The 27,122-nt window shown below is 38.8% G+C and overlaps 1 long non-coding RNA gene across 3 annotated transcripts in view; it reads right to left on the reverse strand.

Annotated features, from left to right (window-relative positions):
- Positions 1 to 1,155: 1,155 nt before the first annotated feature.
- LOC104942020 (uncharacterized) overlaps positions 1,156 to 27,122 on the reverse strand; it is a 46,584-nt gene continuing 20,617 nt past the window's right edge. For 2 of the 3 annotated variants that reach the window (XR_797957.1, XR_797956.1), the window contains exons 5-8: positions 15,785 to 15,964; positions 11,740 to 11,891; positions 8,017 to 8,087; positions 1,156 to 6,466 (exon numbers count right to left, since the gene is read on the reverse strand). This is a non-coding gene — a long non-coding RNA (uncharacterized lncRNA). Of the gene's footprint in view, positions 6,470 to 8,016; positions 8,088 to 11,739; positions 11,892 to 15,784; positions 15,965 to 27,122 lie in introns of all 3 variants that reach the window. The other variant, XR_797958.1, reaches the window with a different exon arrangement.

Here is a 27,122-nt window from a genome sequence, read left to right on the forward strand (position 1 = left end):
TATGCACGTATACCTTATGACTGGGCTCCACACTGGTCTGTTCAAGAAAGCAAAATCAAATCAAAAGCAGCTTCTGCAGAAAACTGACACAATAGTCCAGACTGTCAGTTGGATTTTCATTCTACTCATTTCACCAACACAATGGCTGCAGCGTGATCTAAAGTTGTCGTGCCTAGGCTCTGAAAAACAGAGCTGGGAACAGTATTGATTGGAGTCAGAATTATAGATCACTGTGTCTGAATGAGTGATGAAGCTGTCACACTGTTGCTCTCACCTGACAAGCACACACATTCAAAACCCTGAACCCTGAATCTCAGTGCTGCACTAACATTATGTTTAACTACCGTAGCGAACATACACAAATATATATTTTGAATTAGCTGGGAAATACATTATTTTTGTGCTGTGGTTGACAGCACAACATATACATTATATATTAGTGAACAATTGAACAATCCAGTCAGAAACCAGCCTTCGGGAACTCAGGAGATTTTAATTTTTGGAAACAGAAAAATACATAGTTTAGGTGAGGTAACAGAAATTACTTTTACATTTTCAGTGAATGAAATGTATTATATTTTTGGTTTCTGGCATCGGAAATGTAAAACAGCAGGACTAATAACACAGACAAACACTTTAAATGTAAACCATCATACTTTATGAGCGTGTAGAGTATTAAATTGTAAGGCTGTAAAATGCCAGTTGAGCATCAGCCTTTTTGCACATCTCATCTACTCATCACATCCTCAGCCGTCTACACACTGAGCCTCAGCTGATATTAATGCTCTCAATGTGATACTGAAAATAATCCCTTATGTATGTATGCCGTGCTTTTTCTCCTGAAAGGACTGGGCGACACCACTGAGGGGCAGCAGAATTACACGCCTGCATTTTGTTTTTCACCGTAATGCTCAGACTATTATATTTATGGTGAAAAACCCTATTGTTTGTAATAAACAGAAAGTACACTTATTGTCCTACAAAGTGTCCAGTTATGGGCTGTCAGCAGATGCTTTATGGGAAGTAAATGTGTCTTTGATGTGATGGATCACCACATAATTAAACGTGAAATGTTGAGATAAATATTATGAGGTAAAATCATTGTTCAACAAATACATTAATACAAAAAAAATGCAATAACACAGTGAAAACAAGTCATATAACAATTCAGTTTATTTTTATTTATTTTCCAGACAGACACATCAATTTCTGGACCACAGTAGAGGATGGAAACCTTTCACAGACATTTTTTGTCAATATTATTATTTGAAAATACAAATATAAAATTAGACTTTCCACATTTGATATGTGAGAGACCCCCATCCATTATTATTATTATTATTATTTTTTTTTTAAAGTATATTTTACAACAGGGCTTAAGCAAGCCATATAACCTGAAAGATGCTTTCAGATGTCAGTCAAGTCTGTCTGTCTCTCGCCATAAAAAGTTGGTTAACATAAAAAAAGGGGCAAGTGTTAGGAATGGGCAGACAGCAGTGAAGAGAGCTCTGTGCTCAGCCTGCACAAACATGGAAGCACAGCAGAGCCTCACACTGCCGTCCATGCAGTCTGAAGAGCTTCCAGGCTCCCCTCTAGGCCATGCGGTCGGCTCCAAACTCGTCAACACGCCACGGGTGAACTCTCGTGTCGGTGAACAGAAGCTAATAATGCCTACATGAGCCCGGGTGTAGCTGTGTAACGAGTATTCTGTATACAGCTGAGGTCTCCAGTCTAATATTCTTCAGACAAGGTCAAATGCATGAGAATTGCAAATATATACTCATCTATACACTTATATATTGCAATTGTTTGTATATATTTAGCGATGAGCGTGAGATGGCAATGGTTTGAACTGAAAGGGAAATTCACCCTGAAACACAACAGTAAAGTCAAACTTGTGATATTTCTGTCACCTTGAAGTTTGTGAAGGTTTTTATGTTTTGGAACAAGAGAGAGTCAATGTGACAGTATCTATCAGAGATAAGGGCACACTGTTTGGTTTGAACCATCAGCACCACTGTGAATAAGCCTTTTTGGGTCTACATGCTCAAGATCGTTCAATGAGGCTTTAAAGTAATTAATTGGAAATAGAGCCGAGCCTGAAACAGTCTGATGTCCAAGCTTCTTATCCATGAAGCAGATTCAAATCCGACAGAAATCTCAAACGTGTTTTGTGTGGTTTTCAGGGTGGGCTTTTCCCCCCCCGGCGGATGGGATCAATAGTTTGGCCATTGCCTAGCACTTGCCTCAAGATTCAAGTTTAAATGGATACGGTAGTACACTACAAATGTCAACTCCTTCCAGGTTGACTTTTTTTCTTTTTTTGATTTCTTTTTTTTTCTTAAACCAAGACCCCTCCCCTCTCCCCAAATGTATAAGCTAGCCTACTAAGATGTGTAACATTCATCAGCTGTAAACTGCTGTCAGTTTGAGATTCAAATGAAATTAGAGCAACAGAGCCATGCTACCTTAAAGTCCACGCTACAGGATCACAAAACAATAGGAGCTTGTGTGAGGGGAAAACCTGCCATTTCAAGTCAGAAAGGGTTTTACTGTCTTAGGGGCTGGAACAGTGAGAACAACTAAAGTATCTGTGTATTTCCAGATGAAATGGCAGCACAATTGGAACCAACAGCAGCTCCTAATGAGCTCCTTGTAGGTGGTATGAGTTAGAGTTTATTATTTGATCAAATACTTATAAACAGGGACATTGCTGCAAACGAAGAGGAACACTTTCTTTTGTCTTTTCTATAAAACTTAACTAGTGCACATGAATGATAGATTCTAACATGTTAATTGTTTTTCTACAGTTGAGATATGTTTGAAAATATAAATGTGCAAATGAGGTGAAAACTAGATTGAATACTCCGAATGTTATTACATTATTTTTTACGCTTTATTTTTTTACTGTATTGTCAGATGTGATCAATTACTTTTACAATACAATATCTGAAATTGATATATTTTAAATATAATTAGACTTTTTAACATTTGTTTTGGGCATAATCTCTCTATTTCTACACAATGTCCTGTATACGTGCTGAATTCATTGGAATAATAATGGCACTAACAGAGCTGCCATTACTGAACATACAAATGTAATTTGACAGTCTACTGGGTGAGAGAAATGAATAAACACTAATGTTATTAATTATTGTAACAGTACTCAATTTTAAGACCCCATGAGGTGAAATAAAAAATAAAATGGTCATTAAACCTAAATGATGTTTAATTGAAATTATACTAATAGAAATAATAACGCACACAGCGTGAGGCTTTATAATAGCTCGTTTTTTTGTAGAAATTCGGCTTGTGGAAATCTGTGAATTCTGGACATCCTTTGAGTATTTGGAGGGAATTTTCAGCATAGAGATTAACATTTTAATTTATTATCTTCTGAAATATGAACCATCTATTAATCCGCCTTAAGAGTGATACACACTAATCCTGTTACAGCTGCAGAATAATATCTGTTTAATGGAGTCTTTCACAGTATGACATTTTTATAGCAATGCCTCTATAATATCAATATGTTGGATCATTGATAACGCATTCAAACTAAATCTAGCTCCAAGAATCTACGGTTAAAATTATTGAGTTATTATTAAAGTCTTTGAGAGAATTAAGAGACAGGGCCATCTGGGATCAGTGTGAACAGTAAAATATATAACAGGTCATTTAAACAGCACGATGAGTCATTAGTATGTCTTTTTTTTTTTTTAAATATATGCTTTTTCTTTTACATAAAATCTTGATAATAGCTTGTGTCCCTCTTAAAAACAAAGAAAAAAACAACAGTTTTGCATATCTAGCGTTAGCATTTAAGGTAGTATGGCACACCCCTTTTAAAACATTCAAGGGTGGGGATCCAAATAATGCCTCGTGTACAACTCCATCTTACAGCAACTGTTTCTCTATTGTTCATCCATGAGAGCTTTGGTTAGCTGAAACCATGTGAGAGTGGCAAAAAGCAACAACAAAAAAGATACAGGGAATCAAATTACAATGAACCTCTATCAAAAAGAATAGTCTGCAAATATCAGAATAACATGATCATTTAGAGAAAGGTCTATCTTGACTGGTCCTAAATCCACTATTCACTACGAGTATTATATTAATGAGTCCTATACAACATCTACTTTGTAATTACAGGAGATAGAAAAAGAGCGCGATAGGGAGAGGGATAAATATGAGAGAAAGGAGAGGTAGAGCAAAGGGAGAACAACAAAGACCACTACACTGGTATCAAAGACAGCACTCTGTTTACAAGGTAACTGTGGTTTCTTTACACACTAATGAATTACATGAATGATCAACAAAAGAAGTAGGATCTCTGAAGGATGGGGAATGGAAAGAGAGAAAGCAATGGATGCACAGTACATTTTAATAGTATATTACAATTATTCATATATAAACCACAAAGTATCAATAAAACTCTGATTAAACTTGAAATCAGCAAAGAAGCATCTTTCTTTTTTTTATAGTTTCGTATTTTCTTTTACATTTGAACATTACAAGGTTTTTTTTTTTCTCCGTTAAATTATGACTTGATCACACCTCCGTATCATTAACTTTAGAAGTATCCAGCATATTTCTTTACCTGGTTGTTTTCAAATAAAAGACAAAGAAGTGGGTAAAATGAAAAAGGACAAAAATACACCTGCAGCAGGTCAAGTATTTCACACCATTCGTTTCATTAATGATTTGGAAAACCAGATATTTATATAATTATTAAATGTTTGTCATAAGTAAAATCATTAAGCACACATACTGTGTAAAACCTGGTGCAGTGCGAATAATTCAGTGTCATTTTTTAACCCTGTATAAATATCTTTAGATGGGTCTAATATACAAAGAGATCCACTGCAACAAATCTACTTCCCAAGCTGTTTCCTCACCTCAAAACTCTGAAGTGTTAGTCTAGCACATTAACCCAAGAAATCCTTCATACTATCCCAAAGCACAAGGCCGTTCTCTTTTAAAAAGCCGACATATACATGTGCAAATAGGAAACTGGCCTGTACTCTTACTACTCACAGTGCATCGATTTCTCGCTTTATTACCTTTCAGTGTTTTATTTTGCCACTAGAATAACTTAAACCTGCCAATGATTCCACGATTGAACTCACAAAGGCTGAGGTATGGTATCAAAATGTTTACTTTCCTAATTCGCTCATAAAAGAACCGGTTCAGAGAACAAGCGGCACATAGAGGCTCTCAGCACAGAGCTCAAGGTATTGTGTTCCTAAAAAAAATAAAAAAATCAGGAACAAGCAGGATGAAACAAACAATAGAAACAACGAACAAGTTCCTCTCAAGAGTATAAAAGTGTCAGGATGCACAGAGCACTGTCCAATGCCTGTTCAAGTTCTAATCTTCACATCTAAGTACAGTGTGCTTTGGATTCTTTTCTGTCTCTCTCTTTGAAATGATACTGATATCTGAGCAGTGAGATACCAATCAGGCTCTTTTTTTTATTTCTTACAACTGTGTTGACTTACAGCTCGCCGTTTGTGAATTTGCTGGTATGACACTTGTAAAATGATTCAGTATTTACAGAGCAAGCGTGTTCTGTTCATCTCCGGGGTCTTTTATACCGTCTTCCAGCAGAAGAAAAAAAGTATAATAATAATAACTGTTTACAGCTTTTTTCTTCTATTCACACGCTATAACATGTTTCTTTTGACACACCATCACAAAAATATGCTATTCTCTCACTGAGTTGGTTATATGCAGTGACTGGAATAATATGTACAGCTACATTTCTTTTTCTCAAGTTTGAATTCACAATGTAGTTATATGAAATTTGTTATAGCATATATATATATATATATATTTCTAAACAACAAAAACAACACTTATAAAAAAGGACCATAAAAATATTGGAGTCCTCTTTGTATTGCCCAAAAATAGGTAATTATGGTTAACAATGAGACATCACAAGAAATAAAACAGCTACTGAGATTTATTACTTAGATACCCTCTTAAAATGTTCCTTAAAATTGAATTTTTTTTCTCTCTTCACACTGAGCTTCTTTTTTATTCGGAAAGACTGATTTCAACAACCTTTCCCCTTCACACTTGGCTATGACCCCTTTACTTCAAACAAAACCCCTTTTACACAAATATACTATAAGATTAAATAAAATGACACAAAATTAAGGTTAAAAATGACTCTCTAAAAACTAAGGAAAACAAAGCGCTAACAGAGGGAGGGAATTGGTGAATGAAATCCACGTGACACATCATACCAAACCAGGTTGTAAAGTTATAGGAGGTTTGGATTATAGTACAGCAGTTGTTATTTTTCTGAGATGACTAACGTTTTTCTTTTCTTCTTCATAAGGTTCACACCTTCATTCTTTTTGCCAGGGTGACGCTGTAGTGCTCGAAGTTGGTTAGCATCACCTGCACACAAAGCCAATTAGAAACTCCGTCCTGTCTTTCCCGGGCCACCAGATATACTCTGCTGGGCGATAGAGAAAGAAGAAGGGATGGCAACATCATTAGAAACCCTTAATGACAGCAATCTGTACTCACCAATATGAATTCCACATAAAATAATGTGGCTCAATAGCATGAATAAAATGTCACAATCTAAAGTCTTTGATTCTAAGCAGGGTTGGGTCAGATTTCTTTGAAATGTATTCTGTTACAGCAGATACTATTACTGGTCAAAAGATATGTTATCAATTACATTTTTTATATGTAATCCGAATGCTTTTAGATTATTTCAAAATCAAACCTTAAAATATGCAGTGTCTTTTTGCACCTGGGTGAAAATAGCTACACCACAGCTATATGGCTATTTACACCCACCCAGCACCAAACATAGCACTATTTACACTCCGGGTGTACATTGCATTGTTGTCACCCGTGGTACATATGGCATTATGACTATAGACACCCGGGTACATATGGCATTATGACTATAGACACCCGGGTACATATGGCATTATGACTATAGACACCCGGGTACATATGGCATTATGACTATAGATACCCGCGTACATATGGCATTATGACTATAGATACCCGGGTAAATATGGCATTATGACTATAGATACCCGGGTACATATGGCATTATGACTATAGACAACCGGGTACATATGGCATTAAGACTATAGATACCCGGGTACATATGGCATTATGACTATAGACACCCGGGTACATATGGCATTATCACTATAGACACCCGGGTACATATGGCATTATCACTATAGACACCCGGGTACATATGGCATTATGACTATAGATACCAAGGTGCAAATAGCATCTACCTCAAACATATTGCACCTTATGCATCTGGTTTGATTATAGTTACTTATTTTTTACGTAATCGGATTACGTAATCTCTTACTACCCAACCCTGCTTCTAGGTTACAATAATGTTCACACCCTGTTGAGGTTTGTTAAAGTTGTCATGCTTAGTGAGAAATTAAACAACATATGTGTGCATACATGAGTTTAACACACACATCACACATCATATCCACAAAAAATAGCTGAAAGCAGACGAACAGCCTGACACATTTGGATGCACTACAGTACAGATGAGGGGCAATGGCATAGGCTTAGCATAGAGATGAATTACAGGGACAAAAGAAACATGATGAAACTGAAGTATTCGGTAATCATAGACATTTATTGCCTGGTTAAAATGTGTTGATTAACCGCCGTTGACTTGTTGGTTAAAGTTTTGGATTTATGTGTGATCTGTCCTTTAAAATATGTGTACAGATTTTTTATGGACAAATAAAAAAATGTTAAAAATAAGAAAAACAGCTAGTGTGTGTGACTGAAATATACACTTCCCACAGCAAGGCATACAAACTATTGTATTGCTCAATCAATGCTGATCTTAATCTCCTAAAGTGTATGTGAGCCTTCCGTCACACTCGCAATTTAACTACCAGCTGTTTTTCACGTTCAGGGAGGTGTAAACAGGGAATGATGTGATGAACATGTATTAGATAGAGACTTGAAAGGAAATGCACAGTAAATAAAATGCAATACCTCTGATGAGATGGCAACCGGCCACCTGTTCAATGGTATCCATTTGTAAAAGCTGTCGCAATCAACGGGCCCTAAAAGTGTACAGTTAGTGCTTTTGTCAGTATGCATTTCAAGGAGAGAAAAAGTGAGAATCATTTCAATAATGTGAACGCTTTGATTCAGTTTGATCATGTTCAGCAGCAAAGCAGGATTGTCACACATGTTATACAAGTTCACTTTATATTATTGTAATGGGAAACGGCAACATTAAAACAGGATGTAGGACCCATTAAAGATGGTTAGAAATACTATAAGAAGTAAATGATCTCCAAGTTACTTTGAATCCCCTAAGCCAACATATTTCTCAAGTTACAATAAAAACAAAAGCAATAAATGAGATAATAAAACACAAGATCCCCATTCATGCTAACATATACAGCTGATTGGTTCTGAAAGGCTGCACTGAATAGGATGGCGAACAGCCCTCAGGATGATAAGTGTGTTTTCGTGTATTGAACGCTCTTCATTGTGAGGCTCAGCTATCAGGAGGCTGTGCATTTTTGCTGCTGACAGTTCTGCAGAAATCCTCGTGCTGAAAAGAGAAGCATTTTCGACGCCTATTATCCGTCTTTATCGCTTCAATCAACTAATTGCACTCTAATTGTCTTGCATAAAAAACTGTTAAGTTCATTACTGCTTCTTCACAGTGGCTGTTTTGATATTGGCTAAAGGGATTAATAGAATCGCTGGAGCGTGAGAGCAGGCGAGAAATCAGCGACTCTGAAGTCATCCATGAGGCTATGACATATGATGATCTGATGTATTCAGGTTAATAGCATACTCAGTCAAAAGAAAATAAGTATAAAGCACATTTTAGTTCTGAATCATTTCCCATTTGAATGTTCTGAATAGAGAGATCATCTCCCTGAGAGGGGGGAGTCAGGGGGCCCACACCCCCCTCTGCCTGATTCTGAAGTGGTGATTTAGTGCGTGGTATCATTCTGTAGGGGGAATCACTAAACCTGGCCTTGGTGGAATACACTTTATTCTAGGCTCATTTGTGATATAAATGAGCGTATTTGACTCTTTTGAAGAAAATATGATAAACATTTCTGTTCGGAGTTTATTGTATATGTTGCGTTTTATTTGAAATGTTCTGACTCACAAGTGTTACAACAAATAAAAAATATTGGAAACAAATCGCCTCATTTCCATCTGTAAACTATCTGCTAGTAGATGTGCTTGAAAATGAGCCAGTCTGGTGTTTCATAACAACTATTTAGCTTCCTACGCTGAGACCAACAGATTATGGCAGATAGCCAGTGGACCTAAAACGATTCATAAGAGGGGCTTTGCTTAGGAAGCAAAAAGCCAACTCTTTTTTTCTCCGTTAAGCTCTCTTTTTCTTTGGATACCATAAATCAATTAAACACATTTGCTAAAATGAGATGGTTTATCTTTTTATTAGCTAGTGACACTACTATAATGAAAACATTTCTGGACACTCACTTTATCCTCTCTGAGCCCTGGCATTTAGTCCCATTGATTCTATGTAGCGCACACACTATTTCTCACATGAAACCACTGAGTAAGTGACAATTTACCACAGAAGCGATTAAATACAACTACCAGACAAAATCTAATAAAAAAATACAACAAACGTCAACAATTCTTGTACTTTTTGGTGACTATATAAGGAAATAAAAATAATGATGTTGGCTCTAAAGTTGGAGCTTCTTCACCCTGCAGTGTACTAATGGGCTTGTTGTTATTCCACCTCAGTTAAGCCATGCATTCATTAGCTTCTTTCAGAAAAGCAGGTGTTATTTTCATAACCTATACTGTGTCACTCAGTTCAGTCATGTAAAACAGTGCAAACATGCCCCGACAAGACTGGCAGCGAGACGAGGAGCTTAGCCCCGCCGCACCTTGCTAGGGGCCATAAAATTCATAATGCAGCGTTTTAGATGAATTATTCAGCGAGGTCCGACACAGGCAGAGTAAACACAGCGCTGATGGAGACTTTATTTGGGGAGATCGTCCCTTTGGTGACAACAATGTCCTGAACATAAGGTAGAATCTCAGGAAGACTCATTTAAGTTGACTTATTTAGACGCTAACATTTCAACATTTGTGGTACACACTTTTAAACACTATTGACCCAGGACTAGTGCTACCAGGGGGCCCATTGTGACTCATTGATGGTGACTGAGAGAGAATAAGATATACAAATCAGTCTTCATAGGATCATTATTTATTGACTATTTCTGTAAGCACGTCATATTGCATACATCATGTCATAAAATGCACTTATTACATGTTTTTATACTGTTTACAAGTGCTTAATAAGCTAGCTAGCTACTATCAAGAGTTTATTGGCATTGATGATCTCTCCATGAATTGGTGGTCTAATAAAAGAGAACCCTGTTTTTAGATTCTCTTTCCCAATAGTTTATAAAATAGGGCGTTACTATCTTTCAAGGAGGTGTCTTCTTTGTCACTGGGGCCTTTTAAACATTTCTGAATTGGCTTCTTTTTGATAACAGCGAGAGCAACATTTTTGATTTTAACCAGGTTGCTGCACACTAGCTACACCTAGTCACACTGAGAGCACCTCTGCTGGCCCTGCTACTCGCTCACTCATGAGATGATGTAGCATTTTGCAGCTAACAGATCATAAAGACATGTAGAGGTGCACCAGCACCTGGCTGAGCAGCTACACCTGGACAAGGACACGCAGAGACAAAACCTCCGTCCCTGTGACGGAGCGAACTCCAGCTCTGGGACAGATGGCTTTCTAAAAATAAAGGACATTTGTTCTGGGAAGGTGACACAGAGTTTGAAGTCAGGTGATTTGTGCAACAGCTAAGGGGAATAAACATTTGCATTTGACACGGATAACTTTGAGAGAGGAGACGGGGTTAACCCTGACGTACTAAATGCTAACGGAACCTGTGAACTCAATGGCATTAGATACCTCTCTGCAAAGAAACATGGTAACCCTTTCAATGACGCTCAGGACTGCATTAAAAACATGCCTATAAAGCCTTGTAAACACACTTTAAGTCTGCTTATAGCACTGTTTGATTATAGATACAGATATGAAACATGTTATAATGACTCACAAGGTCAAGTATCATAATACTTCATAAATATTGGTCACTGACTGGCATTATAAGTTACTAAGGTTTACTAAAGTGGCCATTGTTTGCTTTCAATAGTTCATACTCATATTACAACTTTGATATTGAATGTATATTACACTATGATCCTTGCAGAAAAAAGTGCAAGTGAGTGACCAGCAATTATGAAGTATTTGAACATTATAAGTCATTATAAAAAGCATGTGAACATTAAATGTAATATTAAAGTGTTTATAGCTATAATTATATAGTTGCCAAAAGCAGATTATAACATGTTTATAATGCATTATAGGCATGGGCATCATACTGTAGGAAGTGTAACCAACATAATTAAACCTCTAAAACTCTGCTGAATGCTTTGTACTTATCTGCATTTAAGATAGGTGTTAAGAGGCAGATGGTAGGTATTCTGATATGGAGGAGTTTCAATTCCTACAGTGAGTATGCTGTACTCCTTAAGATAGAAAAGTGTAGAGTTACAGAGCATCACAGTCAGCGTGCTTTAGCTTAGTGTCTAGTTTTAGTGCTGGTATTCTGACACTGAGGAGGAAACCGAGCTGAAGGTGGGGTCAGTCAGACAGGAAGTGAGCAGAGTACTCACTGTGATGCTGGGGCCGAACCCGGAGCCGGGCTGGGGGCTGGCGGCGCTGATGTAGTTCCCCACAGAGGAGTCCTGGCTGTTCCCGTACAGGTCGGCCACGGGCCCTGGGCTGTTGGGACCGGGGAAACCTCCGGGCCGGGACGGGTTGGCGCCTGCACACAAACACAGCGGGGGGGCAGCTCAGAAACACAACAACCAGCTCTACAATCCTTACTCTATCACTCAAAAGGAAAAACCAAAAAAGAACACATGACTGGATTCATGTTTGTCTCAAAAGACTTTCGTATTGTTCATATTACAGATGCGACTAATAAAACAATTTTCATAGCAACTGTCAAAATGTTGCAGGGCTGAGGTTTTAACATGATTTGAAATTAAGAATCCAGTATGATATTCTGCATATAATCTACATGCTGTGTGCATTATGCATTGGAGTAACATTCACTTTGTATTTTCATGCACAACACAAAACAAGCACGCTGCTAGAGATACTTCCACCATGCTAATAAACTAGTAAGGTTGCAGTGTCAATGTTGCCATGCATAATGTGAAGGAGTACTTGTAACACAGCATGAGCTGTTGAAGAGTAGCAGAGGATTATTATGTCAGACTTTAAATGTAGGCACTTTGGAGCCAGACATTTGAAATACCTTATGCTTTCCTATACGACCTATGATTCATAGAACCTACTAAAAAATATTCTCCATATTTTTCGCTGTGTGCTTCAGTCTGCTGGTGTGACTTCAGGCATAAAGTGAGACAAGAGAAGGAGGCACAAGGGGGAAATATAAAAGCTTGACCTGACTTCATGTGCAGGTCCAAACTCAGAGGGGATAAAAAAGAAATACTGTACACGACTTACCACCTTTGCCCTGTGAGTAAAAGCAACTCAGACTAATAAAATGTCTTTTTTTAAATCGAGATGCCTACTAAAGGGCAGTGACACTGACAACAAAAAAGAAATGCAGGGGAAAAAGAAAAATGCAGTGATCTCTTAACAGCAATCTCCTCTGCTGTCAGCATCACATAACCCTGCTTCACCCTTATTCAAACTGTGAAAAAGAAAATATTGCCACTGTAAAAAAAAGGCTCCATCTTGTGTGTGTATGAGCTCATGATGCCTGAGAGGAAGTCTTTGGAGAGCAAGTAAAGAAATAAAGATTGTAGTGTTGACGCACACGATCCTTGTCTCCATGTTTAACATATCAGCGCTCCATCTCTCAGAGCTGTATTAGCCATGTTAGGTCCATTAGAAGCACCTGAAAACATACTCCAGATATGGTGTAATGCACTCCAGAGGAATGAAGCCATCTCACTAAACACACACACTGCTGTTTAACTGTAAGGACTTTAAACAGGGAGCAGCTACTGCTCTTATCTCGCCTGCACAGCCTCCAGTAGGCTGGCTTATTATATAATTAGGGACGTTTTCTTTCTGTTAAAATGGCAATCATCATGACTGATTTTTTTATTAAGAGTGTGGCTCACCCATCTTCCTGTGGAACTGATTTTTCCATTTAAAAATGGAGCAATGGGAGCAAAACAATCTCAAGTGCAACGTGGGTCAGATTGTTGTTCAGAATAACACAGGCGAGTGTGTTTATATTCATTTTGATTATTTTTCTTTATAAGGAATGCTAGTCTTTCTTGTGCTTCAGTTGTAGCGCAGATAAATCTGAGTAAAAAGACGGAACATCTTGTGATGCTAGGGGCGGCTTCAACATGTGGGGAGAAAAACTGGATGAATGGATGAAGGTCTAATGTCTGACTCTTTGCACATTGTGCTTTGTTGCCTGTCTGTGTCTTTCAATCTATATTTGCTTCATTTCAATTCACGTACATGTAGAACTGTACAGGTGGTGGCACTGTGCACCAGAAAAACATTTATCATTGAGATTTGCCTTCAAACTGCATTATATGCTATTCTCCCTTTCAGGCTAGCAATCTGTGGGGCACAATCTTCATCAGTGGACGGAGCGCTTAGAGAGGAGCAGGGCCGCTCGCCGTATCATTTCCACAGTAATGGCATGAGAAATGAAATATGGGTAATCCATGACCTAGGGCTGGTAATCATCATCATTGTAAGGCACCTCGTGTACACAGGAATCTATTACACTTCCTGAAAACCATATTCCTTATCCACTTAAAACAAACATGCGAATAAACAGTACCATTGTGATTCCATTTACTATAATGCCCTCTCTGATTTTCATATCATTGGGGTCAAGGTTGGCTACAAAAATAAAGTCTATTTCACAGACAACAGGAACATTGAACTGGTCGACTCTCAGGATTTAAAGCTGTCCTCTCAAGTGAGAAAAACCTGTGCTTTACCAACCAAGCAAACAAAACACAAGCCACGCAGCGACAGTCCAACACCGTGATGTACAGTAGCTAAGAAACCCAGCTGATCTGTATCCTTTCTTAACTATAATGTATAGAAAACATGTCGACACCAGGCCTCAAAATAAAGAGATCATGGAGCATAGTGAGTGTGAAAAGAAAGTGTGTAGTGATGCTGTAGGAAATTAAACACTTCACACTGATCCATATAAACTGTGTGTGCAGTAGGGCCGGGCAATAATCCAATATGAGTCATATTGTGATTTAATATATATTAATATAATATATTGAAATCTCCTGTTATACAAGAATGTTGTCTTAATCAAACTTCTGTCTTCATCTACTCTATGCATAGCTAGACACATATTTGTCCTTTATACTTTCACTTGAAACTGTTATAACATGCTGTAGTGTGATATTTAACGAAATATGAAATGACTTATTGTGATATACGTTTTGGGTTATATTGCCCAGCCCTTTAGTCTGTGTGTGTTACAATGAGCAGCTTTACAAGAAACCCTCACCCTCAGAAAAAGTCACATCTGCGTAGCTGTTTCTATACAACACGTCTTTGCTTTTTGCTATTTGCTGTGCTAAGGTCTGTAGAAAAGGCCAACATCTGCCGGGGGCAGCTGGCCAACACTTTACCCATTAGGGGAGGGTCTGTCTCACACGTACACACTCACTTTACTGGTCCAAAAGGGCGAGGGGACGGACCCTTTTGTTTTTAATATTTTAGCCATTATTGTCAGGTGAAGGCTATGGCAGGACGTAAGCCCAGCAGGGCCACGAGTCTCCGGAGAGAGGGACCCTAACGCTGAGCGTAGGTCAGCGCTGTCCCCTGCAGCGAGGCCCACATCATGAAGGCTCTCCGCTAAACTACACCCCCTTTAAATTAAATCACAATTTAGAGATGTGCCATGCCAGTGGAAACATGATCATATACTGTAATTATCATTGTTTCAAAAACGACATAAATACTGTAATGTTCTTACAAGTTCTTCATTGTAAAAGATTTCAGTCTGCTGTCAAAGACACAGCATGAATGTATAATCATTTGAATGCAGGTATTGAAATGTCACTGTGCAATATATTTGAGTTAAAAAGTCATGATTACATAACGTGGATAGGAGAACATCAGAAAAGCACACAGAATGACTCGTGTTGTAGAGTAATGGCTGTATTATGCAAAGATGTTGTCTTTTAAGTGAGCATCGTACAGCATCTCCACTGATCTCCAAGTCACACACTAATAACCATGAGCAATCATTCTTACACTTAAAAACGTACAGGACTCTCACTCCCACACTTAACTTGTTCCTTTGCTCTTCAAAATTCACAAAAACCTGAGCTCTGTTAGAGAGGTGAGTGTAATCTCCGACATCATCAGTAGTTATTTTGTTGGCATGCAAATGAAGGCTGCATTCTGTATGTGTCGGCCCCTTATGTGCAAGCAGGGGCTGGGACACAACTTCACAAAGAAACAGAAAATCTACATTAAAAAAAGGAGGAACAACGTGCAATGCTTTTTTTGTCAGCAAGACATGTTTGTATAGGGTTATTTTTTGTAGAGGGGGATTTATTTGTTACCTTAACAAAAGCAAGAGAAAATGTATTTCAAATCAAGATCTGCATGGAATAATGTCATGAATCAAACTGAAAAGTCCAAAGAAGTGGATGAGATAGATGCGCTTATACAAACCTGGGTTCTTAAACTGATCCGGGCTGTGTAGGTGCTGGAGGGGGGAGTTGCAGGCGGAGGTGGCATGCTCACTGTGCAGCATCTGAGCCGCTTGGGGCCCCAGGGAGCCATAGTCAGCAAAGGAGCAGGGCCCCCCCCTCTGGTCACTGGGCGTAGAGTAAAACCCATAATCGGGGAGGCCTGGGAGATACAGTATAGGGTGGGGAGGGGGAGGGGAGGTGACTCCATCATTGTGGAAAACAACTTTTTTTGCATTTTACAAAGTCAATGTCCAGATTGTTAAGCATAGTTCTGTGGTGTGTTTCACCATCATTCTTTTTTAAACAAAAGTACATCCTTGAGTTTTGTCTGCTTTATTTGCCCCCCCCTGCCCTCCCTCCCCAGCAGCTCCTAGCATGTGGCCAGGCCCCCTTGGCATATGGTCCGTGTTTGATACGCTTTAGCTGCACATTTATGGATACACACTATCTCTCCCTAACAATGGAAAACCTCTTAAATGACTTATAGAACCTGTACTTGATACAAATGGACCAATAACAATAAATACAAAATAAACAGTAAAACCTTTCTTCCATATTTACGTTCTTGCATTATTGACCTGTGCCATTCTTGATTTCTTTCCATCATTAAGGAGTGAGATAAAACTGAGGAATCATTAAAACACAGGTCAATACATTTCTTCGTCGACACACCTGAGGGAAGCTTTTGTCATTTAAATAAAAAGAAACATTGCGTGCACCGATCAATAATTCATTTAAAGGTTTTCATGTGAATGAGATACAGATATACATGTTTATCTTCTAACGCTGCTCTCTGTGACACAGATGGTGGATTATCAACAGTTTAGAAAATGTCTTTCAGCAATCAGCCCTGCTGGCATTTATTGCTTGTCGTCTTAATCAAGCTGCTCATATAAAGAGTGCAATTAAAAGAAACGGCTCCTTCTCACACCTCTTTGAAAACACAGTTCATCTAATCGGGAGGAACTGAGATTGGTCAAACCGGCTTTTCCATGCTGGGTTTCCCCCGCTGTGTGTTTTTTACATTTTATTTGGGACCTGGAGCGAATAGCCATTGAAAGCCACTTCACCTCTCCCCATTCACAGTAAGACAGTCCACTTCTGCCAAATGGAAAGTAAGCACCAGCCATGTTTCTCTCCGCCAATGCTTTTTAGCACTTTGATCTCACCACTTGTGGGCTGTCTGCCCACTCATCAAATGATAGGCTCCAAATACGGCAGGCTTCCCACGTACGTCACATAATGCCTGACACATTGAACAAAGCTCAAGAAGCAATCATTCCATTTACTTCACTTAGACAAATGTCACAGAACATTGATTGGCCTTGCTAATGAGGAAAACTGGATCAATGGAATAATTATAACAGGGAGAGAAGAAGCATTTGACAATACCACAAACCGTGTTATTGGGAATTCATAAAGAAGCTATTTCAAATATGTCACCAGTTTAGCACAGAGTAAAGACTGGGGCCAGACAGGCATCACATTCCATTTTATACTACTTAAACGGCGCCTCATAATGAGTATTTGAACTTGCTCCAATAAAGTAAGCAACTAAACAAAACACCTGTTGTAACTAAAGATTGCACGTCTTCTTTGTAAAAGTAAAGTTGCAGGTATAAAGGAGTTTGTGGTAACAGATCATATTAAATGTATTGTTAACATTATTATTTAGACATTCTAATATGGGCTATCAATTAAAATATTGTCAGCAGCAAATAATTGGAGTGGTGCTTAAAAATGGGAATGTTATTTTCAATTGGGATAAGGTTCTAATTATAAGTAACGGACGAACATTAAAGCTAGGGTGGGTGCTGTATTTATAACATGTATTTATTATAAATACCTGAGCTCACTCTGCTTGTGAACTCATTGTGCGTCACCAAAGTTCTCCACTATCTGCTATCTTGACAACTGTGAGTACAAGCAATAGCCATGTTGGTTGTTTATGTTCATAAACACCATTTTGACGCTTGCTGGCTTCTCTAATGTTACCTACCCAAGCTTTAACTGACACACAGTGTGTTTTCTTCAATTCTGTTTGTTTTGCTACTCAAAGATTAGGTTTTAATTGACTTCCTGCTCAGCCAGAACATATTATTATCATACTTTACAGATCAACTTTAAATACAAAACCCCCCATGCCCATTCTTAATTCCTAAACATTTTATTTGAAGATGACCATTTACTAAACAATGTAGGCAAAAAGCGAGAAAGAAAGCCACAATGTGCAAACTACTACTTCAATAATATTGAAACACAAAATAAGAGATCTTGCAAACCACATTACATGGAGGACATCGGCCCAATTCAGGAATGAGTCCGGAGTTACCCAATTAGGGATCAAACGGACTGCATCTTATCAATGTCTGCCCAGCTTTATGAAAAGTTGGTCATTCAAACCAAAACCAATCCCGAACTATTATAATCACCAAACTAATTTCATATAGCCTTAAAATCTATTAAAGGTGGGGTAGGTCATTTTGGAGAAACCAGCTCGAGTGCGCTAGAATTAGAAAATACACAGCTGGAATAAATCTGCCACTTCCTTACAGAGCCCCTCCTCCAACACACACAAACGCGCACATGGCCAATGAGGGCACGAGATAGGTTTGTGCAGATGGAAGGCTGACAGGCAGGTAGGCCATCCAGTTATTTTAGCCGGGCCGGCTAAAATGATTGGTCGTGCTTTTTACAGTAATACGGCTTCCACAGATGACATTTTTTTCATGGACCTTTTGTCAAAGCACTTAAGATATTCATTGCTATCGGGATGTTAAGAGCATTCCATGGAATATAACAAAAAATCTATCTCGAGCCGGTTTCTCAAACTTACCTACCCCACCTTTAACTAACAAAGTTTATAGGGCTGTAAAAGTGGTCACAGACAGTATAATGTTACTTACATAGTAAACAGATCTTTCTGGATTGTAAATAACATTTAGCCAGCTAATGAAAGTTGTGAATGTTTCACACACTGCATTCAGGTGCAGGTGGCTCAGGTAACAAACTGCCGTTGTTTGCCAGATAGAGGCAGCTGGACAAAAGTAGGACTCAGACACAACATGTGGGCACAGACTCTCGGAGCCATATATTTTCATCAGTGGCTATCTGATCCGTTATGCAGGATGAGACTGGGCAGAGTGTGCCCACAGCTGCATTAGTATCACCCATCATATCACGGTGCCTCAGCCCTTCCCACTATTAATATTCACACAATCTATCCAGAACAATGGGCCTTTCTTGGACTCCTTTTTTTTCCAGTGGCCACTAATTGGATGTAATTACTCATCTACAAAACAAATGAGCGTGCTGAGGTTGCCTTGGAGACTAGATCAGGGGACCCAGCAGTGCAAATCGTTCGCAGGGCTTCATTTATACTGGTAATTATCTCCCCTACCCCCACCCTCTTTCCCTCCTGCCCTCAATGACCAGAGCTGGCTGTGCGGCGATGGAGGGGGGAGTGTCTAGCAGTCATCTGTTACTGACATCATCGGGGTGGCTCTCTTTAAGTGGATAAATGCCCTGCTCTCGTTCCCACTTTGCCAGGTGACTGCCTTTAAGGAGGAATCACAAACCTTGAAAGCACTGCTGCTCTTTTTCTCACTAGTTAGAAAATAAAACGTATCACGCTGATGATAAAATATAGCGTCATGCTCCCGGGCCTGTTGAGACTTCAGAGTGTGAAAAATATTTTCATAAGTATGCTAGTTTTCTGCACCAAGTTTCAGATGATCCTTATTTTAATTCCCACAGAAACTCAACATATCAACTAACACATGCACACTTTTAAAGACACAATCCATGTTTAAAATGAAAACAAAACAACTTCAAAACTTCGGACAAAGTTCAAAAACACAGCTTGAAACTGCTTTCCCTAAAAAATGAACTGGTCTCTTAGGTCAGTAATATGATATTCACAACTGTTGTCTAATGTTTTCATTATACTGTAATCACCTGAAACTAAGAACTGTTATGTTATGTGAGAATGAGCCCTATTATTTACATAGGAAGCAGGTCCACTTCCATGATGCACCACCATGTTTCTATAGTAGCCCAGAATGGACAAACCAAACTCTGGCTCTATTGAGGGTCAATATTGAGATTACAATGATCTATTGTGGTAAATGATGTATACTTCCAAACATTAGCTCTTCACCTTCTGCTCCGAAAATTTGATTTTAATTGTGTATGTCTGCTCTTTGTTGTTCTGCAGACAGCAGATGAAACATTTAAGAACTTTTACACAGGCTGCATGACAGCTACCCGATGGTAAAGCCAAAACATCTTTATTGCCCCCTGGTTGCTGGCTGTTAGCTAAGGAAGCGCTTGATTTGAAATTCCGAAAAGAGAACAAAGTTAAACATCAATATCGCCCTCCCTTAAGGCCGTCGTAGTTCTCCGACATGCTTGAAGAAAGGGCGGTGGAGGGTATTTAGTTGGTTGCAATCTGCTACATTACCATTAGATAGCACACTATCCTAAAAGGCGATTTAACGTGTTAATCTTGCATTGTTCTCTGCTTTTATCTGACAACACTAAAGCACCGGAGATTTTATATTGGTCTACTTAATTAGAAACTGAATAATATATACCCCTCTTTTAAAGAATGAGTAATATAGTGTTGTGCACATACATGTCTGTTATAAGACATGTTTAAGATTGAACTACCTGATAATAGGTATGTGAAATAAGATAATATCCTACAAACTGCAATCTTCGTACAGCGATTTAACAACGTGTGAACAGGAACAGAACCGGTTGCCATTGCCATTAAAGGTTTGCTTAAATCAGTTATCTCTGCAAATACATCAGTTTAAAAGGCTTTTAGTGTTCATGTATACTTCGACTCTTTGAGTATACATACATATCTCTGTTAATTTCTACACTCAGCAGGCGCGGATGAGTGGGAATAGGGGAATCATTAAATCTATTAACATAAGTTATTTTCATTTCTGCAAGAAATAATTTCTCATGCAGTCGCTCCTCCCTTTCCCTCGCGGCGCCAGAAGGATTCCTCGGTGGCCATCAAACCACATCACTCCACAGAAGATGTCAATAAACCTGACATGCTGCTTCTCAAATTAGCTTTGAATTTCAGAGCTACCATAATTAGCTTTTCCATTTTCACCAATGTCATTTAAAAATAGCATGAAAGAAACTAACAGCTCTTTTGCTGTCTAGCCTTGCTTTCACTTTCCATTTGAAATAATCTTTTCTGAATGAATGGCTGAGTAATTAACAACACTAGACACCCTTTTCAGAGAGCACAGACATTTCATAAATAATACATATTTAATGTCTTGTCATTTTGTGTTCAGAGAAGCTTGGCTAATTAATTTTAACAGATGATTTCTTCTTGCATTTACTCACCCATACTCAGACCTCAGTTTTTTTTGTACTTTTCACTTTCTGCCTGCCTTTCCCTTTTCTTGCTGCTCTTTCCAGTAATGGGCAAACTAAACAGAGCTACTGATTTAAATGTACCCTCAACCTTGGTTGGGGAATTCTATTGAAAAGAGAAATGGTTAACACTGAATCATGGGTAAAACAATGTACAAACAGAGCAGTGAATAAGTGCACACTAAATGATTTCAAAGCAGATTCTAACCTGTGTGTTAACATGGTGAAGTTAGGACTGAGAAAGGGCACTCAGTTATCGACAGTCGGCACAGATTATCCTATCGTGAGCATGCTGAGAAGTGACAGCCCTGGCCTTTTGGCTGAACATAAACGTGTCTGGTCAGGATTTTGTGGTCTGAAGAAATGCAGGACTCACTATAACTGAAAACAGAGTAATACTAGCTGCATCTAATGGTGATTTAGATACAGAAACATTTACAATATGAATCAACTGGGAGAGGAATTACAATTGAAAGCAATGTTGTGTGTAAATAAATCTCACACAATTTAATTTCATGGCATTAATCTCAGAACACAGTATGCTATCATGTACTGAAATAGGAATGCAGACAACAATTACATTTGCTTTACAATCTGCATGTAACACAAATAAAAACGGGTTTGTTATAATATCTTCAAAATAATTGTATGATGCAAGTGAAACAGAGAGTCATGTAATGAAAAAGAAGGACACCATATCTCATGTATGTTATAACTAAATTTGCAGGACTGACTACAGCATGCCTAAGCCCCATCAAGCCTCAGTACGTTTTGAGTGTTACGTGTGGCCCCTGGAGGGCAGAGTGCTGATGTCCCAAAAGGCCTGCGCCTGTAACCTCTGAGCATCTGCTAACCACAGCTGTGAGAGCCACCGCTTCGTGGTGGAGGCGCAAAGGGACACTTTGCCCTCCCCGATGTGTCACATCTTTCCCTGGGCCTTTAGACAAAAACACAAGGAGGAAGGGCTTGGCATGCCTGCTCATGTTATTTTGCAGCGAATCCATGTAGAGCGCCTGTGGCCTCAGAGCTGAGCTCTGCAGATTAGCATCTGGGACAACTGGACCTGAGCTCACCGAGACCAGTGCTCCCGGCCGATACTGGTGTCCTCTCAGCTCTGCTGCAGATCACAGAGCTTGTTGTTAGGAAATTGATAAAAAATCTTAATTTGAAAATGTCTGTCACATGAGTCTCCCTCTTTACATTGGAGAAGAGAAAGAAGTGAGATGAATAAAAAACAGAAGAACAAAGAAGACCAACAACTAACTGAGTGTGGAGATCCTGAGTCTCAATAAAAAAGATTATTACTGCAGTCCAACACTGACCCTTCTAGTCAGGTCAGACATTCTGTACACAGCAAGTAGCCAGAGCTTTTAAAAGCATCTGAATGAGCCTTTGTGTACACTGCAGGTAGAGCTGAGATCTGAGACTGACATTTGAGCTATGCAGAAAGCTCAGAGGGACCAAAGAAAACACTCAACCAGAGTAGACTGGGACCTGTGGAGTTCCCCGGACTGTCAGAGCCATCTGCATCACAGCATTGTTCTCTGCTTTATCTGACTACGCTATAGCACAGGAGATTTCAGATACGTCTACTTTAAAATGAATAAAACTGAATAATATATACCCTTCTTTTAAAGAATGAGTAACATAGTGTTGACACACATGTCTATTATAAGAATAACTGTATATTTATGGTTGAACAACCTGACTTTAGAAATGTGACAATAAGTAAAAAGAGTCTATAGATTTTGATTAAAGTAATTGTTCAATGCTGTTTTGAGTCTATTCAATTATGTAATTGTATTCACAAGTTTAAAGAATATAGTACAATTAGAGGACATAATAGGTCATGTGGAATAGGACACCCATATATGGTATTTAAAGCTTACGAATAGGGGCCTAGACACTAAATATTAAGTATTTAGCTTATAAAATATGTAAACACATAGAATTTGAGAAAGCTCATCATATTAAAAGTCAATATCATTGGGGTTTTTAATTAAAAGAAAGAAACTCGCAGACATCACCTTGGGTTTGGGACTGGGATGGACATTTTTCACTATGTTCTTATATTGGATAGAACCAAACGTTTAATCTAGTAATCTAGTCATCTTGAAGTAGAACACAAGGGTAAGATAAAGAAAAAACAACAATGGCACATTATTGCAGTTTTATCCTTCATATGAATAGCAGAGGTCGATTACACTGGTCCAAAATGCAGCCCAGGTGCTGGTGCATGCATTAGTCATCTCCAAATTAGCAATTTCCTCCTTGCTGCTTTACTATGCAGATGTTCAGCCCCTCCACCTGATATAAAGTGGCACCCTGTGGAAGTTGAAATGAGGTTCAAATCCAGCTTATAAAGCGTTGTATGGGCCAGCTGATCTGTAGCTCCAGGCGGTGGTGCAGTAGCCACATCTGTGATCTACCTCCAGCCTGGAGCCTGTCTCTCAGACTTCCTCTCAACACAGGACCAGTCCCTGCTCTGCTCTTAACTGGTGCAACAGGCTTCTGGTGGAGATCAGAATACCTCACCAGCTTCAAATACAGACTGGAGACCCACCTGTTCAGAAAGTTTCAGATCCCACCTTAGATTCAACTTTTAGAAAAGCACATGATATCTATCCAGTCTAATGAATGATCTGAACATAGTTTTCCGACTGTTATAGCCGGTCCTATTCCTTCATAAAGGGGAGACACTACAGGTGAATAGGGAAAGAAATAAGCAATAAATATCAACATGAAACGTCCCAGGTTAATTACATTTATTTTTACTTAAGTGTCTTTTGTATTACTTGTTTTTCTGAAATATTACTTTTAAATATGCATATGAGGCATTCTCTTAATAAATGTGTACTAGTTTGCATACATTAACAACATCTGTACATTGATAAAGCCAGTTTCAAATCGTTTTTCTTTTCATTTTGTTAAGAGTAAAAGGTTTTTACAGAGACACTTTTAGACACAGTCATTACAAAACATCTATATGTTTGCATTTGACCTATTCCAAATAAAATGTTCTATACTTCGTCAAAATACATTACAGGTGAACAAACTGTAACTAATATATATTACTATGAAACTTGCCTAGTTGATAACAAACATTACTTTCGTAGTATATAATTATGACTAGCTTTTAAAGCTATTATATGTAAATCTCTTAGGGAAGTAATGCACTTGATTGTAAGAGATGTAACATTTTGCACATTTTAATATAAGCAAATTGATATGTCTATTTTAACATTAACGTAGAATATATAGTATTTCAGCAAAGTTTGAAAGATGATGCAGAGTCTACGCCTTCAGTAACTTTTCCTCTAATAATACACAACTACTCTGTGTCTAGGGTGTAGTTTGCCGAAGTGGCAGGCTGTAGTGAAAGTTCAAAATACACCTTGTCATCAGCAGCTCTGTCAGAGAGGGCCGTCAGCAGCATGCTGTCATTTTGTCTGCTGAGCTCTGGGAGCAGGGTGAAAGTGCCCTCTGTCAGAGATGGAAAATGTCTTCCACGCTAACAACACTCTCTGTGTATCGCTGACAAACACGCCCCACAGCCCCAGAAAGGCATCATCTGCACACATGAAAAGGTTTATACAAATAAAACATATCCTCAATTTACTTTTGGGATGTTTAAGATTGTATAACTTTTGATTCAAATGACCCTTTAGGTGTCACCCTAGTATATAATATGTGGTGCTCTATGGGAACTGTAGGTGGAGTCAAAGCACAAAGAATCCACAAAGTTTTTTACAACAAAGCCGTTTTCTGCACTAACATCAGAGGATTTAGCAAAATATCCAAGCACTAGAATTGCTATTACTGAGTTGAATTTGGGCTGAGAGTGCTGCAAATCAAATTGTAAGATAGGACGGAGGTGCAGCAACATCCCCAGACATTTCAGAGATGAAGGTCAAGCCTAAACAATCTGTGTCCTCTGTTCTGTCTGTGTCTGTTTAGAGAAGACCACTCAATGCATTCATCCATATACGCTGTTCACATCATTTCAAACCCTTCATACATTGTCATTAATCATTTCTTACTGTTAAAAGCCATCGAACAAAAGGCTGCACTTGTCATATCATCAAAATGCATTTGTGAAGCCATCTAGAAAATAGAAATGATAACGATACAAATTGACGATGCTGATTTAGGTTAAAACCTGCAGATATTTTTTTTTATTCATGTTCCAGATTTTTGTGTTATTTGCTGGCATATTCTGTGAGGGAGCATGATTATGTGAGGGAGCATGATTTCCCTGAGAAAAAAAGCCCATGATGTCACTGTTTACCTATCTCACCAGAACACCCCTCACTCCCCCCTTTTCAAAGTCATTTACTTGTCTCCCTTCCATTTGCAGCTGTCAGAATTAAACTGTACATAATGGCTGCTATCAAGTCTCTTGCTTCCTGGCTGCTGCTAACCCCAAATCAACATTCATGCTTCTTAGTGATGTTCATTGCAATTGTTGGGCAAATTGTTTGTTTTGAAAATGCAAAATCAAATAGCCCCGATGTGGCTTCCAGTGTTCCCTCACTTGATTTGAATTTAGCGCAAATGAGGAAAGGTGGGGCAGTTGTTTGTCTGCATGTGTGTGCACGTGTAGGTAGTTAAATACACAACAACAGCTTGTACTGTAGCTGTCTGTGTTCTTCTTCAGGTGTCACAGCAAGTACTGACTGTATACGCTCACAGGCCACTTTATTAGGTACTCTGGTTCAACTGAATGTCAACGCAAATATGTATTTTTATTTAGGTGGCAGCATTACGATGCATACAGGGATGCAGACGTGCTCAGGTGGTTCTGCTGAAGTTCATTAGTACTAAGACTGGCCTTCTAAAAGTGACATCCTCCCACTGCACATTAAAACTGATATTTCAATGAAGTGTCAAGGGAAGTGTATTTTTGTCCTAGATTCCATTTTTGGTCTTTGTTTTGACACAACACAAATATTTTTCCAGTTTTTCAATTTCTTCCTACTAGTTTGCACATGGAAGAGTATGGATTGTTCATATAAACACTGGACTTCCACTCATGAGTCTTACGGTACGTCCACACAGCAGCTTTGAAAAAATCTTGAAAATCTTGGAGCTGGGCGTGTCTGAGAACTTGGGGATTTGGAACAACCAATCAAATGAATATCCCGCCCCCGACATACAAAGCAAAAAACCCTGGTCCTTTCCACTCAGAATATGTGCAGAAAGGAGTATGACATTGTGTGCATTAATGTGATGCATATAGTCTATGATGTGGCAGAGGTAAAAGTGTCAGCGGGAAGGGCTATGATGAACATTTATGAGATTAATGTCTATGGTGCTATTTTATGCTACATTCCATGCTGGCTAAAGATACTGTCTATGCTTTCTAGCAATGTTTAAACGAAGTAAACTGGATATAAAATCCCCAAACAGGCGAAAACCTACCTGTTTCACCCACTGTCTCTGCCACCTCCCTCCATGCCTGGTTCCTCCGGTTTGTATCCCGGTAAATAGAACTGGTCGTAAAGAACCGGGTGATTTGCTACCGTAATTTCTCGTTTGGAATATGAGGAAATTAACTGCGGTCTGGCTCTCCCAGCTTGCACGCGGTTTGATTGGCTAGCGCTTGTACTGTCAGATTTGCATAAACGGGATTTGATTGTCTGACGCTTCCAGCTCAGCTTCAAAAGTTGAACATTGCTCAACTTGTGAATCCTGAAAATCCTGCAAATCTTCGCTTTGCTTCCCCACAATGCAGTTCGGCGAAAAGCGAGGCAAAGTGACGTCACCCCCATTCAAAGTCAATGGGCAGAGAAGCGTTGGAAGAGATTTTTTTAAAGCTGCTGTGTGGAACTACCGTTAGGGTCAAAAACACTAAACTCTCAACTTAAAATGAAAGCGTCTAGTTTATTTAATAAAAGAACACATATTCAATGTGA

This window comes from Notothenia coriiceps, unplaced genomic scaffold, assembly GCF_000735185.1.
Source record: "Notothenia coriiceps isolate Sejong01 unplaced genomic scaffold, NC01 NC01_scaffold00004101, whole genome shotgun sequence".
Taxonomy (NCBI): Eukaryota; Metazoa; Chordata; class Actinopteri; order Perciformes; family Nototheniidae; genus Notothenia; species Notothenia coriiceps.